This window comes from Gavialis gangeticus, unplaced genomic scaffold (genome assembly GCF_001723915.1).
Source record: "Gavialis gangeticus isolate Ggan-Ray unplaced genomic scaffold, GavGan_comp1, whole genome shotgun sequence".
Lineage (NCBI taxonomy): Eukaryota > Metazoa > Chordata > Crocodylia > Gavialidae > Gavialis > Gavialis gangeticus.
The window spans coordinates 80,549,405-80,561,193 of record NW_017729029.1 but is presented as its reverse complement, the minus strand read 5'-3'; the positions used below and the strand labels follow the sequence as shown (position 1 = coordinate 80,561,193).

General features: G+C 43.7%; 1 long non-coding RNA gene across 2 annotated transcripts in view; it reads left to right on the top strand.

Annotated features, from left to right (window-relative positions):
* The window catches only part of LOC109300907, a 76,617-nt gene extending 65,662 nt beyond the window's left edge, over positions 1-10,955 (top strand). For both annotated transcript variants that reach the window (XR_002098364.1, XR_002098365.1), the window contains 3 exons: positions 5,093-5,358; positions 7,512-7,743; positions 10,515-10,955. This is a non-coding gene — a long non-coding RNA (uncharacterized LOC109300907). The remainder of the gene's footprint in view (positions 1-5,092; positions 5,359-7,511; positions 7,744-10,514) is intronic.
* The last annotated feature ends 834 nt before the right edge of the window (positions 10,956-11,789 follow it).

The window sequence follows — 11,789 nt, the reverse complement described above, 5'->3', positions numbered from 1 at the left end:
CAAAAATGCAGCTATATAGTATTGAATATCTGGATTGTCTGGAATTATTCAGTGTTCAAAATGAAAAATGCTTTCTTCCATCATCTTCTTTCCATCATCTTTTTTTCCCACCCCATTCTTACTTTTTTTCTTTCCTTGGGATGCTTTTGTTGTATAACAACAACATGAAAGATCTGGCCATTTCCGGCCAGAAGGAGATAACTCTCTCTGTTGTGTCAGTAGAGGGTAAAGCTATGTGCCTGGAAGCAAGAAACAAAAGGCACTTAGTGAAATAACCACTAGGGAAATATTTTTTTTCTGATTGGTTGACTAAAATTTATTTAAACCTTGGTTTATATTAGCATAAGAATACATTAGTAAGCAATAATTAAAGTCATATTTTAATAGGGAAATGCTTAGAAAAGTAAATGTTCATAAAACCCACAAACTTTAAAAACATAAAATCATTCCTACAGATGATGACACTTTGACATCTATAACCAAAAAGTGATTGATAGCAACATTAATTATACTATAGAAATGTCTTATGGGTCATTCAATAACTGAGTATTAATTTTTATTTTAATGTTGAATTTCAGTTGTATTCATTATAGGCCAAGAAGTCTAGACATTTCCCCCCAAAAAGCTTGACCTTCCTATCAGAGGTTGAAAAACAAAAAAGGCATGGTACACTTTTAAATCAAATGTCATTTTTAATGGTGTTTCATGTACAGTTAACAAGTTAGCCAATTATACTTGCTTCCTTGGGGCACTATAAAATTGGATATGGCGTATGCTGTGTATCATGCTACTTTCTAGGGGAAGTTTTTCCTGGGGACTTCCCAAGAAGAAGCCTTGTTTTGTCTCCCTTTCTCATAGGACCCCTTGAAATCAACCCTGGTATAGCTTCACAAGGGGCAGACATCTGGCTTGAGACCCTGGCTTTTCTTTGTCCTGGCTTCTCCAGTGATCCATAGCATCCCCAGCTCGAAGAACTCCTTCTTTGTTCAGCTCTTTGGAAATTGTGTGATGATGTATTCCTTAAAGGGGAGGTCAGAGTGAGTGCTGACATCCCAAACAGCAAAGCAGACTACTCAGCTCCGAGCAGTCTTTATTCTGCCACTGCAGTCCCTCTGTCCTGCTTTGGACTCCAATGTTCCCCTCCTAGGGCTACCCTTTCTTCCTCAAGCTCTCAGAGACCTCCACTCTTTCTTCTCAGGTACAGTCAGTCATGCTCCCAACAAGACTGTTGCAGAACTATAGTCTTAACCTGGGGACTAATGCTCACTCAAAGAAATGTAACATAATATTATGGGGAACAAATTGGAATAGTCCCTGCAACCTGCTGCAAGGCTCAGACTGTCATCTCAAGGCTGTAGACATTTTACTAGTGAAACTACTTACCAAAGCTATTTACAACAAAGTGTGCTCACACTGAACCCATAAAAAATGTGCCCCATCAGAACTGCAGCTTAGTACTCAGCTCATTTAGCTTCTTTGGTCCAAGTATTTTTGTTTTGAAAAAAGCTGATCACCTAAGCTCTCTATTTAAATTGGAAAGGTAATCCTGTGATCAGTGATAATGCCCCCCTCCCCTTCAATGATTAGGATTCTTTCCTATCTCTTATCCATTATAGGCCTGGTATCTTTCCCTCCCTCTCTTTATCATTACCTGTATAGAATCAAAGAATTGTAGAACCAGAAGAGACCTGTAAGATCATCAAGTCTGGTTCCCTGCCATGGACAGACAAGCTCAACAAGGTGTCTGTCCAGCCTCCTCTTGAACATCTCCAAGGATGGTGACTGCACCACCCCTGCTGGCATGAATGATGCATGCCTCCTGAGGCTGGGGGGGAGGGGGTAGGGCATGGCAACTGCCTGCAGGTGGCAGCAGCAGTGATGTCGGCGGCAGGGGCATGTCAGCAGTCAGCGGGGATCTCCTGCAGGTGGCCACAGTGGTGCCAGCGGCAATGGTGGGCCAAGCAGGGACCTTCTGCAGGTGGCTGCAGTGATGGTGGTGAAGATAGGCCAAGCGAGGACCGTTCACAAGCTGCCACAGTGGTGTCAGTGGCAAGGGCAGGGGGTGGTGAGTGGTGACCACCCACAGGTGGCGATGCAGGCATTGGCCAATTTTAGTGGGGCATGTGCCCCTCCATGCCCCCATGCGTCGTCTATGCCTGCTGGGAGTGTGTTCCAGATTCGGGCAACCCTTACAGAGAAAAAGTTATTTCTTATATCTAGCTTGAATTTACCTTCTATAAGCTTATATCCATTGGTCCTCATCCTCCCTTGAGGTGCCTTCCTGAAAAGTTGCTCATTTAGATCTTGGTGATCACCCCGATGTACTTGTAAGTGGCTATCAAATCACCTCCCAGCCTTCTCTTACTCAAACTGAACAGGCCCAGTTCCTGGAGCATCTCCTCATAGGGCCTATCTTTCATGGTCTTGACCATGCAGGTGGCCCTTCTTTGTAACCTTTCAAGGTTATCTATGTTCTTTTGGACGTGCGGTGCCCAGAACTGGTCACAGTACTCCAGCAGAGGCCTCACCAGTGCCGAATAGAGAGGGAAGAGTATCTCCCTGAATCTATTGGCCACACATTGGCTGATGCATGCCAGAGTACTATTTGCCTTTCTGAGAACCTCATTGCACTGTTGGTCCATATTCACCTTTCCGCCGATTGTAACCCCTATGTCTTGTTCAGATGCTGTGCCAGCCAGTGGATCACTACCCATCGTGTAGTTGTGGTAAGGGTTCTTCCTACCCAGATGAAAGACTTTGCACTTATCCCTGTTAAATCTCATCTGATTCCATTCCACCCATGAGTCCAGTCTGTCAAGGTCGTCTGGATCCTACACCTATCCTCCAGTGTGCCTGTGTCTCCTCACAATTTGGTATCATTCCCAAACTTAAGCACTGAGCTTTTTACCCCCTCAATTAAGTCATTAATGAATATCTTAAAGAACACCAGTCCAAGCACCAATCCTTAGGGAACACCACTGGAAATGGCCCTCCAGGATGAGGACCTCCCATTGTGGTGAGGTGGGAATCCCTGGCTAGCCACAGCTAGCTCCCCACCTGCCTCTGGGCACGCCACCCCCCTGTCTTGCCCACCACGTCTTGTTGGTAATTAATAAAAGTTGTTAATTAAGGCAGGAGGCTGCCCATTGTTGCACCCTGATATTAGGGGGTATCTGCAGTTCACTGCAGCCCAAGCCTTGCAGATGGCATCTCAGGTAGTTAGCTAAACTGGTACCTTTGCCCATTAGTTGTGGCCCCCAACTGTGGGGACCTGTAGCTTCCATAAGCCCTGGCCCCATCTCAGGCCCAGTCGGGACTCTGAGCTTCTGTGCTCATCATGGGTGTCCCTTGCGGTGGGCCCCTGGCCCTTTTGACCCTCAGGTCCTGGCCCTAGCATTGACCAGTCAAGTCCCTCAGCAGGGTCTTCACCTCCTGCCTGCACTTTTTGGAGCAGAGTTCCTCATTCCTGGCTCAGGTGCTCCTGGGAGCGTGCCTGGCCCTGCGGGTTCTCTCCCCAACTGGCTCAGGTGCTTCCAGAAGCTTACCTGGCCTCTACTCTTCCCTTGATGTTACCCTTTGCACACACCATGACTGGTACTCCAGGGTCTCATGAGGGCTACCACTCCCCCCTGGAGCAGCAGGTCATTGTGCTTGGCCACTGATGTTGCTCTCTCCCCACCAGAAGGTGAGGGATGGGGTTAAGGCGCCCATACTCACCTTTCACTGGGGTGATCACTGGCCTGGTATTTCCTGGGGGCTCCCGTGCCACTGAGAGCCCCAGTAGGCAACCCACTCCCAGTAGGGTGCAGTTTTAGGTCATGCCCAGGATGAGGAGCCTCCTACAACTCCTGCCCTTACCTCCAGGATGATACCAGTGGCCTTCCAGCCAGGCAATGTTACTGCCTCCCCTGCCAGCAGGGAAATGATCTGATTAGAAAGGCAGCTGGGGATCTAAAATGGCTGCAGCAATCAGGCACCTGCTGGCAGCTTGGCTCAGGCCCTTAAAGTGGCAGGCACCTACAGTGTCCTGCCATACCTATCAATTACCACCCCCTGGGAGCAGCTTCTAAGCCACTTTATGTTCTTGTTTATGTTCTTCTTCAACTAGCATAACTGTCTACCATTTGGTCTCCTTAACAGATGCATTGATACTAATATTCCATATAAAATGTAATTATTGGGCATGTCTACGTGAGACACACTAATGCACATTAGCATAATTTAATGGACATCATCAGCATGTGACTACACATATGTGTCCTTAATGCGCATTAAAAGTGACAAAATCAGGCTAATCACACCTAAATTAGATATCTGCAAATTTAGGCGCAATTAGTTAAACCGTATTAACGCATGTGTAGATGTGACCTGGCACTAACTTTAGTACTGGGTCTGTCCAGACAGTAGAGGCATGTGACAGGGTTGCAGGGACTTGTCACTAACTTAGCTCTTCAGTAGACATCTGTCAAAAATCACTTAATGTTCATTAGCTTAAGGCGCATTAAATTTAGTCATGCTTACATGCATGTGTAGATGTGCCCTTAAATCCATTTTCCTATGCCTCACTGAGACCCGTTGATCACCTTCTCTGAAACCATCTTTTGGCATCCCATGTTTCACTGAATTGAGTTCAAGCTTCCCATCCTCACAAGAAAAATCTCTAAATAGAGAAGACTTTTCCAGACTTTTTCATTTGTCTTCCTTTTTGCCCCCTGTCTCTTCTGTTTTACTACTAGAATTGGTCCAATAGATTTTGATGGAACCAACTAGAAAATGTGATTCCATTATAATTTAAAACCTTTGTGAAGCAGGATAAAAATATTTAAAAACCTAATTTAGAAGAAAATAGAAAATATGTGCAAAATGACTAAAGAAAAATTGTGTCAATTTTTTCACTTAACATTTTGATTGATCTGAAATTATTTTTGCTCAAAAGTTTTCTTTCACAAAGAACTTTAAAATTAGAATTGGAATTAGAATAAAACAAATTTTAACAACCTTTAAATCATTAATGAAACAAAATTTCCGATTCCACACAACTCTCCTTACTAATGATGTCAGCGCTATCCACATATTTGTTCTTTTTTCACAGAAACATCTTGGTGTCTTATATGCACTGCTGTGTCCCTTTAATTTTTCAAAGGATTGGAAATTCTGGATGGAGCTTAAAAGATGAAATTCAGTGCTGACAGATGCAGAAATACAAATACAAAATGGGTAACAACTGGCTGAACAGAAAGATGTAGGAGTCTTGGTGGATCAGAGACTCAATGTGCAACTACAGTGTGGCACAGACACACCAAAACTGAATGCAATTTTGGGATGCACCAATAGGAGCATTATTGCAAGACACAGGAGGTGAGAACACCTCTTACTAGGGGCTGGCAGTGTTGGATTCAGGAGGGTGCACCAGTGGGGTCACAGGATGCTTTTGCCATTGCTGCTGCTCTCCCCAGGTGATCTAGACATATAGCAGCTCCAGGGCTGCTTTTGCCTTGCTCCATCCATGGGCAGCAGCTTTGCAGGGTGCCAGGCTCAGGTATGGATGGAGCCCTGAGCTGGTTCTACCACTCTGCTACTGTGAGCTGCAATGAACAGCTGCATAGAGTGACAAACTCTGATTGGGACAATGGAGGCAGCACACAGAATCCTACTTCCAGAACCTGATTCTGCCCAGTGGGGGATGCCCATTGTGGGGAGGAAGGAGAACAAAGGTTAGGAGGCACTGGAAGGATGAACCAGTGCAGTGCTGCTGCTGTTCTCATCCAAGGCCAGTTCCCAGCACAGCTGCATTAGTAAGGAGAGTTGTGTGGAATTGGAGTGGGCAGGAGAAGCTCTGGGTCTGCCGTGTCTCTAGGCCATGGGAACAGTGGCAGTAGTATTGTTTGTGGGGGGAGGGTCACCCATCCCTTTGTGCGCCTGTTCCCTTCCCACATCTCTGGTGTGCTCCATGGCCCTGGGGCACTCCAGCCCCCATCCCTTCATGGTCTGAGGGCTGGTGTGCCACACCCTTCTTTAGTAAGGGTGGATTGGCATTGGTTATGCCTGTTATTGTGTGCAGTTTTAGGCTCCACAGTTTAAAAGGAAATGGAGAAGTTAGAGAGGGTCCAGAGTCAGCTGACAAAAATGATAATGGGATTAGAAGGTAGGCCATATGAGGAGAAGTAGAACTAAATGGGCATGTTCAGCTTGTGGAAAAGGTGATTAGGAAGGAACATGATAGCAAGCTTCAAGTGTTTGAAGGCCTTCACTAAACAAGAAGGAGAACACTTTCTTGCTGCAGAGAGCAGGACATGGACCAATGGCTTGAAGTTTCAGCAAATTAGGTTTAGATGGGATATCCACAAAAAATGTTTTCACACTTCTTGGGACTGGGCCTTTATATGAAAATGGGCTGGGGGTCTAAGACTCTTTTTTCCCTCTATCTGTAAGAAGCCAATTTAAAAGCTCAGAGGATTGTTATTTGGCATTTATTTACAGCATATATTTTCCCCAAAAGTATATTGATAGAAGCTATGTATTTCTGATGGTATCTTTGATCTTGCCATGCACCTCAAAGCTTATTTCATGTAGGACTGTGTCTCAGTATACACCTGTGTAGCACATAGCCCAATCAGCCCACAGTCCTGATTGGTTCTCTGAATGCTATTATATTATGCACATAAAATAATAAAAACATTTTAATGCTATATGCTGCCATCTCAATGAGTTCTTGCTAAATGGTAAATGCAGCAATTGCCTGACCTTTCAAGATCAGTGGCAGAATAGTATTATAAAGAAAATGACTTCATCTCTTCAAGCTTCAGTGCTAAAAAAGAACTTTACCATTTTTAGACAGGCACAAGTGATAAAAATACGCTTATTATGTTAATATAATCATTTTACAAAGTGTCGTGATGGAGTGAACTTATTTCATTATCTATGTACCTTTTACTGAACTATCATAAACAACATTACTAGTAGCTAAACCTCTCATGAGACTGAAAAAAAGCATTGTTCATCATAATAATTTGTGGGTGTACATTCCCTTTGGCATAACTTAACATAGCACTATGGTTTTCTTAAGGCTGATCATGAAACTAAAGTGATTGAATGAACAGAGAGTGATCCATGATTAACTGGGTGTCATTGATTGAGTGGGTTACCAGAATACAGTCATCAGTGAAAAGAAGCTTTCTGATGAGCAAATCTGCCACTCTTATGTGAGCACAGAAGCATTGCCGATTGAACAACTTTTCACTGGGGCAAAGCTGAATAAATACTCCTCTGTCATTGTCACAAATGCCTCTATCAATGCAGCTTAGAAAAGTCGTTAAGAAGTGTGGAAGCCAGCACATAACTGAGTTTATCTGAGTAAAGATAAAGGTGGAAAAGAATAGTGGTGACAGTATGATGTGTCTGATGCAGACTACCAAGTCAGGAAGAAGGTTTGGCTGAGACATCCTTCAAGAAGACAAGAAAATTATCTAAAAGTTATGAGATGTCACTAATAGTGGATTTTGACTTTCAAGGTATCTGCTGGAAGAATAATACAGGAAAATGTAAAATGTCAACTAAGACCCTAGCCTGTGTGGAAAACACCTGGAAATCACAAGCACAGAATGGGAGGTAACTGGCTGGGTGACAGCACTTCTGAAAATAATCTTCAGGTTTTCATGGATCACCCACTCAACTTGAGTCAGCCGTAAAAAAAAAGCATGTTTTCTTGGGCTGCATCAACAGGAGTATTGGGTGTAAGACACAGTAGGTGATAGAGGCACTCAGCTCTGTGTTTTTTGGCCCCACCTAGAGCATTGTGTGTAATTCTAAGACCCACATTTGAAGAATGATATAGAAGATACAACAAACTTACCAGCTGGGGGCAGCTGTGTCCAGCATGGTGAAGACTGCTGCCTGTTTAGTCTATGGTCAAATCTCTGAGGCGGTGCCAAATCCTTTCCAAATTGATTCGGAAACCTCCGAATTGATTCAGACCTTTTAATAGGTATGCCAATTTGATTCAGATTTGGAGATTCAGCCACCGAATTGGGCTGAATCTCCTCTGAATTGAATTGGCTACTGAAGCTTTGGACAGCCCTATTGCCTGAATGCAGGATTGTGAATATGGCGTTTTAGAAAAGTCCTCTGTGCTTCTTTGTTGCCAAGCCACACTGTTGTAGGACTTGAACATTGCAAGTGTAAGAGTTCATATTGTGTTTTCTGAATCACCTGCCTTATGACTGGATTATGGTATTAGAGCTGTGTGATGATTCAGTCCCCCTCACACATGCATGCAAGCCACTTGACACACTGGTAGAGAAGCTGAAGTGAAAAGACTTATGAAAACATGGATGCAAATGTTAAATTCCTTCTAATAGCATTGACCCCTTAGTGTTAATCCACCTACTCTGAATTTATTCTGGCAGTGAAAATTCATGCTATTGACGTTTGTTTAGCAGTAGCCTATTTGCCATATTTATGGTGGGGTTTATGGATTTTGATAGGGGACAGAAAAATAAATGCTACTCCAACATGCCCTGTTGGTATTGCTATCAGACTGCCTGAGCGCATCTAGGCAAGTGTATATGTGTGGTATGCAGTGCTGCAGACCCATCTGCGGGGCCACAAACTGTATGTGCCGCATATGCAGGTGTTCATTGCACCGCTAATTTGCATCAAGGTGGTTTTTTTCACACTGGGAGATACCAGTGTCAAAAAACCTGTGTCTGAAAAAAACTGGGCAGCACAAGTGGTGGCAATATGCACTGCCTGAAACTGGAGCCTGGCTGGCTGGAGCTACACTCTGGCTGCCGGCAAGTCTCTGCATGCCAGATCACTACCTCTGGAGCCTCAGGAGGCTCCGAAGACCCCAGGTAAGTGGCCCCAGACTCTCCTACCCCACCTGGGGCAACTTGCTACATGCCAGAGCATGCATGCATGTACATTCCTGGGGACAAGTCGCAACAGCACAACTATGTGTTGCTGCTATGTGTCCCTGGGGAAATGTACATGTGCACTTGCCTGGATGTGCCTCCTCAGACTATTTACTGACTAGATTTCCTTATCTATATTGCAGCTAATCTCTGTATATGAAAACCATTACTTTCTCTTCAGCACACTGCTATGCTTTGGAGCAGATGCTGCTGCTCCTGCAAAACTTTCTCAAGACAACTATTTTTCTGGAAGGCTAGGACTGGAATCAAGCATCTATCAAAGCAGATTTGAACAACAGCACAACAGAATCACTGTTGTATTCCTCTCTTCTAGCTTCCTGTTACCTACCACCTAAGGCATTGCTTTAAGCACTCATCTTGTTCCCAATGAAGTTGATTACAGAAACTCAATTCCTGCGGTGCATATAGGCATTAAGTGGGAATTTACAATATGATGAGAGTTTTATCCTACGCTAGATGGTTTCAACTAATCCTTTACAGTCTACTATTATTTTATTATAATAGCAAGAATATTTTCAATTGAACATCCTGCCTAATCTAAATTACTAGTTTCAGCTGGCTAAAGTTTTTCATTTCCCATCCCAGTGTGTTAGGTAACAGGATTCTATATTGCTTCTCTGGAGGGCTGCAAGGTCTGATCTGTTTCTGATTTTTTTCCCCCAGGTGTAATAGCGCTATGTATTTCCACAATTATAAAATATACAATTAAAAATGTCTATCCACAAATGGAATATTATAATTGTACCTCCCCCCCCAGACACACACTGAGTTGTATATGGTGTTTTTTGTGTGTGTGTTTAGATATGGGTGAGATGGCCCCCGTTGTTCTGGTCATGTGCTCAGCATATGGCAAGATAGGGTTTTATATATTTTCCTGTATCTGGGGAAAATATATAAAACCCTCTGACTTTATTGGTTAGAAGAAGTAGAGGATTCTTCAGGCAGATTGGTAGGGAGAAAGAGTAAAATATAGCCCTTCCTGATTGGACCAGGCTTGGGTGATGTCACACCAGGTATGTAAGAACTACTCACTAAGGTTCTCTCTCTTTATTTTTTCCTCCTGGGGTTGCTGAGAGCTGCAGAGCTACATTGGGAGCCAGAAAACCTGCTCTCCATGAGGGGGGGTCTCCCCCACCTTACCTTTGCTGGAGTGGCAAGCAAACCCTGTTTGAAGGGAAAGCCTCAGGTAGAGGAAGAAAAAGTCTGTTTTGGATTTTGAGACTCCTATTTCCTCCGTCTTCTTTTCTTCTTAAGTGGGTTAACAACATGGGAGTGTTGATCACTGGAGCAAACCGCCAAGGAATGGGTCTTGGCACTTACTGGCTACAGTGGTCTGGCCCCTTCTGTTTTTTAATTGTATTGTCTCAGCATGGGGTGTAGTTGAGCTTGCGTGTCCAGGCCACAGCGATAGACCTGTGCCTTTTTTTCTGCTTTTTCTACATCTATCTGTGCCTAGCTGCATGACTGAAACCCAGCTATATGTTCAGGCCTCAGTGCAGTATAGACCTGCCTATCTTTTGGTGCCCAGTTCAGGCCCAGTGAGACAGGCATGACCTCTCTTTTGAAGTTTTCCTTTTGCAGTTTCTGCCCAGCAGAGCTGGGATTGGGACTAGGAATTCAGGGGTGCAGTGTGCTGCCTGGAGTCACAGTTAACCCCTCAAGGCCAGCACCTGGAAGTGGGGATTGCCCTACAGCATTGTAGGGAGCAACAAGGGGGCTCTTTGCAACATAGAAGGATCTGTGCTATCTAGCAACTCCCTGCAACGCAGCAAAGACAAGAAGCTCAAAGGACTCTCCAGTGAAGCCTCCTTCTCCAGCTCATTGCTGAAGAGCAGGTATAAGGGTACAAGCTCCAGACACTGCCTTTTGGGTGAGTCCCAAGTTCCAGACTGCCTGGCATGGGTGAAGGCTCTCCAAGAGGGTGCAATTTATGAACAATGCCTTGTAGTTGCTAACGTTTTAAATTGTATTTAGTGTTTTCTTTGCCTTTGGTTTCTGTAATAAATTTATTCTTTGTGTTTACAGTGCTTTCAAGGAGGGTTTTGCTTAAGTGGGACACCCTAGTAATTTATTTAGTGTTTCCCATGTGGTTTGGGTGGGGGCTCAAGCCAAGGTAAAATATATTTAGACCCCAAAATTGAATGCAGCCCTTGTTGCTGCCAACCCGTGCCTGGCAGAAGGGTTACATAATAAACAGCTGATAAGCCTCAAATATATCTACCAGTAAACACTAATCTAAATGTCATCCTCCAAATCTCTCAAACCACCAAATGCCTGGAAACAAGACAGTCTTTCAGTATCTCTAAAATGTGAACAAACATAGGCTTTGGAAAATCAGTAAACTCTGTACAGACAGTCTTTGACTTGCAATGTTTTGAGTTACAATGTTTCACACTTACAATGTTTATAAATTGATATTGTTTCAAATTTCTGACATCAGTTTTGACTTTACAATGCTTGATCCAACCCAAAACCACACCAGCAAACAAATTTTCTGTGTCATCCATCTCCTTGGAGAATATCTGTCCAAACTTCCTTGGACACTTTCTTTAAGAAAGCAAACAAGACTCCAGAAAAACCTGCAGCCAAGACCCCTGAGAAAACTCTAGCCAAGGACCCTTCAAAAAGTCCAACCAAGAGCCCTTCAGAAAGTCCAGCAAAGTCACCACAAAAGTCCTTCCAAATCAATATGATTGCTATTTACAATATGAATAATGTAGCTATATTACTCATCTATAATTGTCTGAGTACAAAATTCTGGGTTATTTTTGGTGAAAATAGGGTATCCAGGAACCAATCCCTCATTTATAACATGATTTCCTATGAGAAAATCAGTTTCCAGTTACAGCGTTTCAA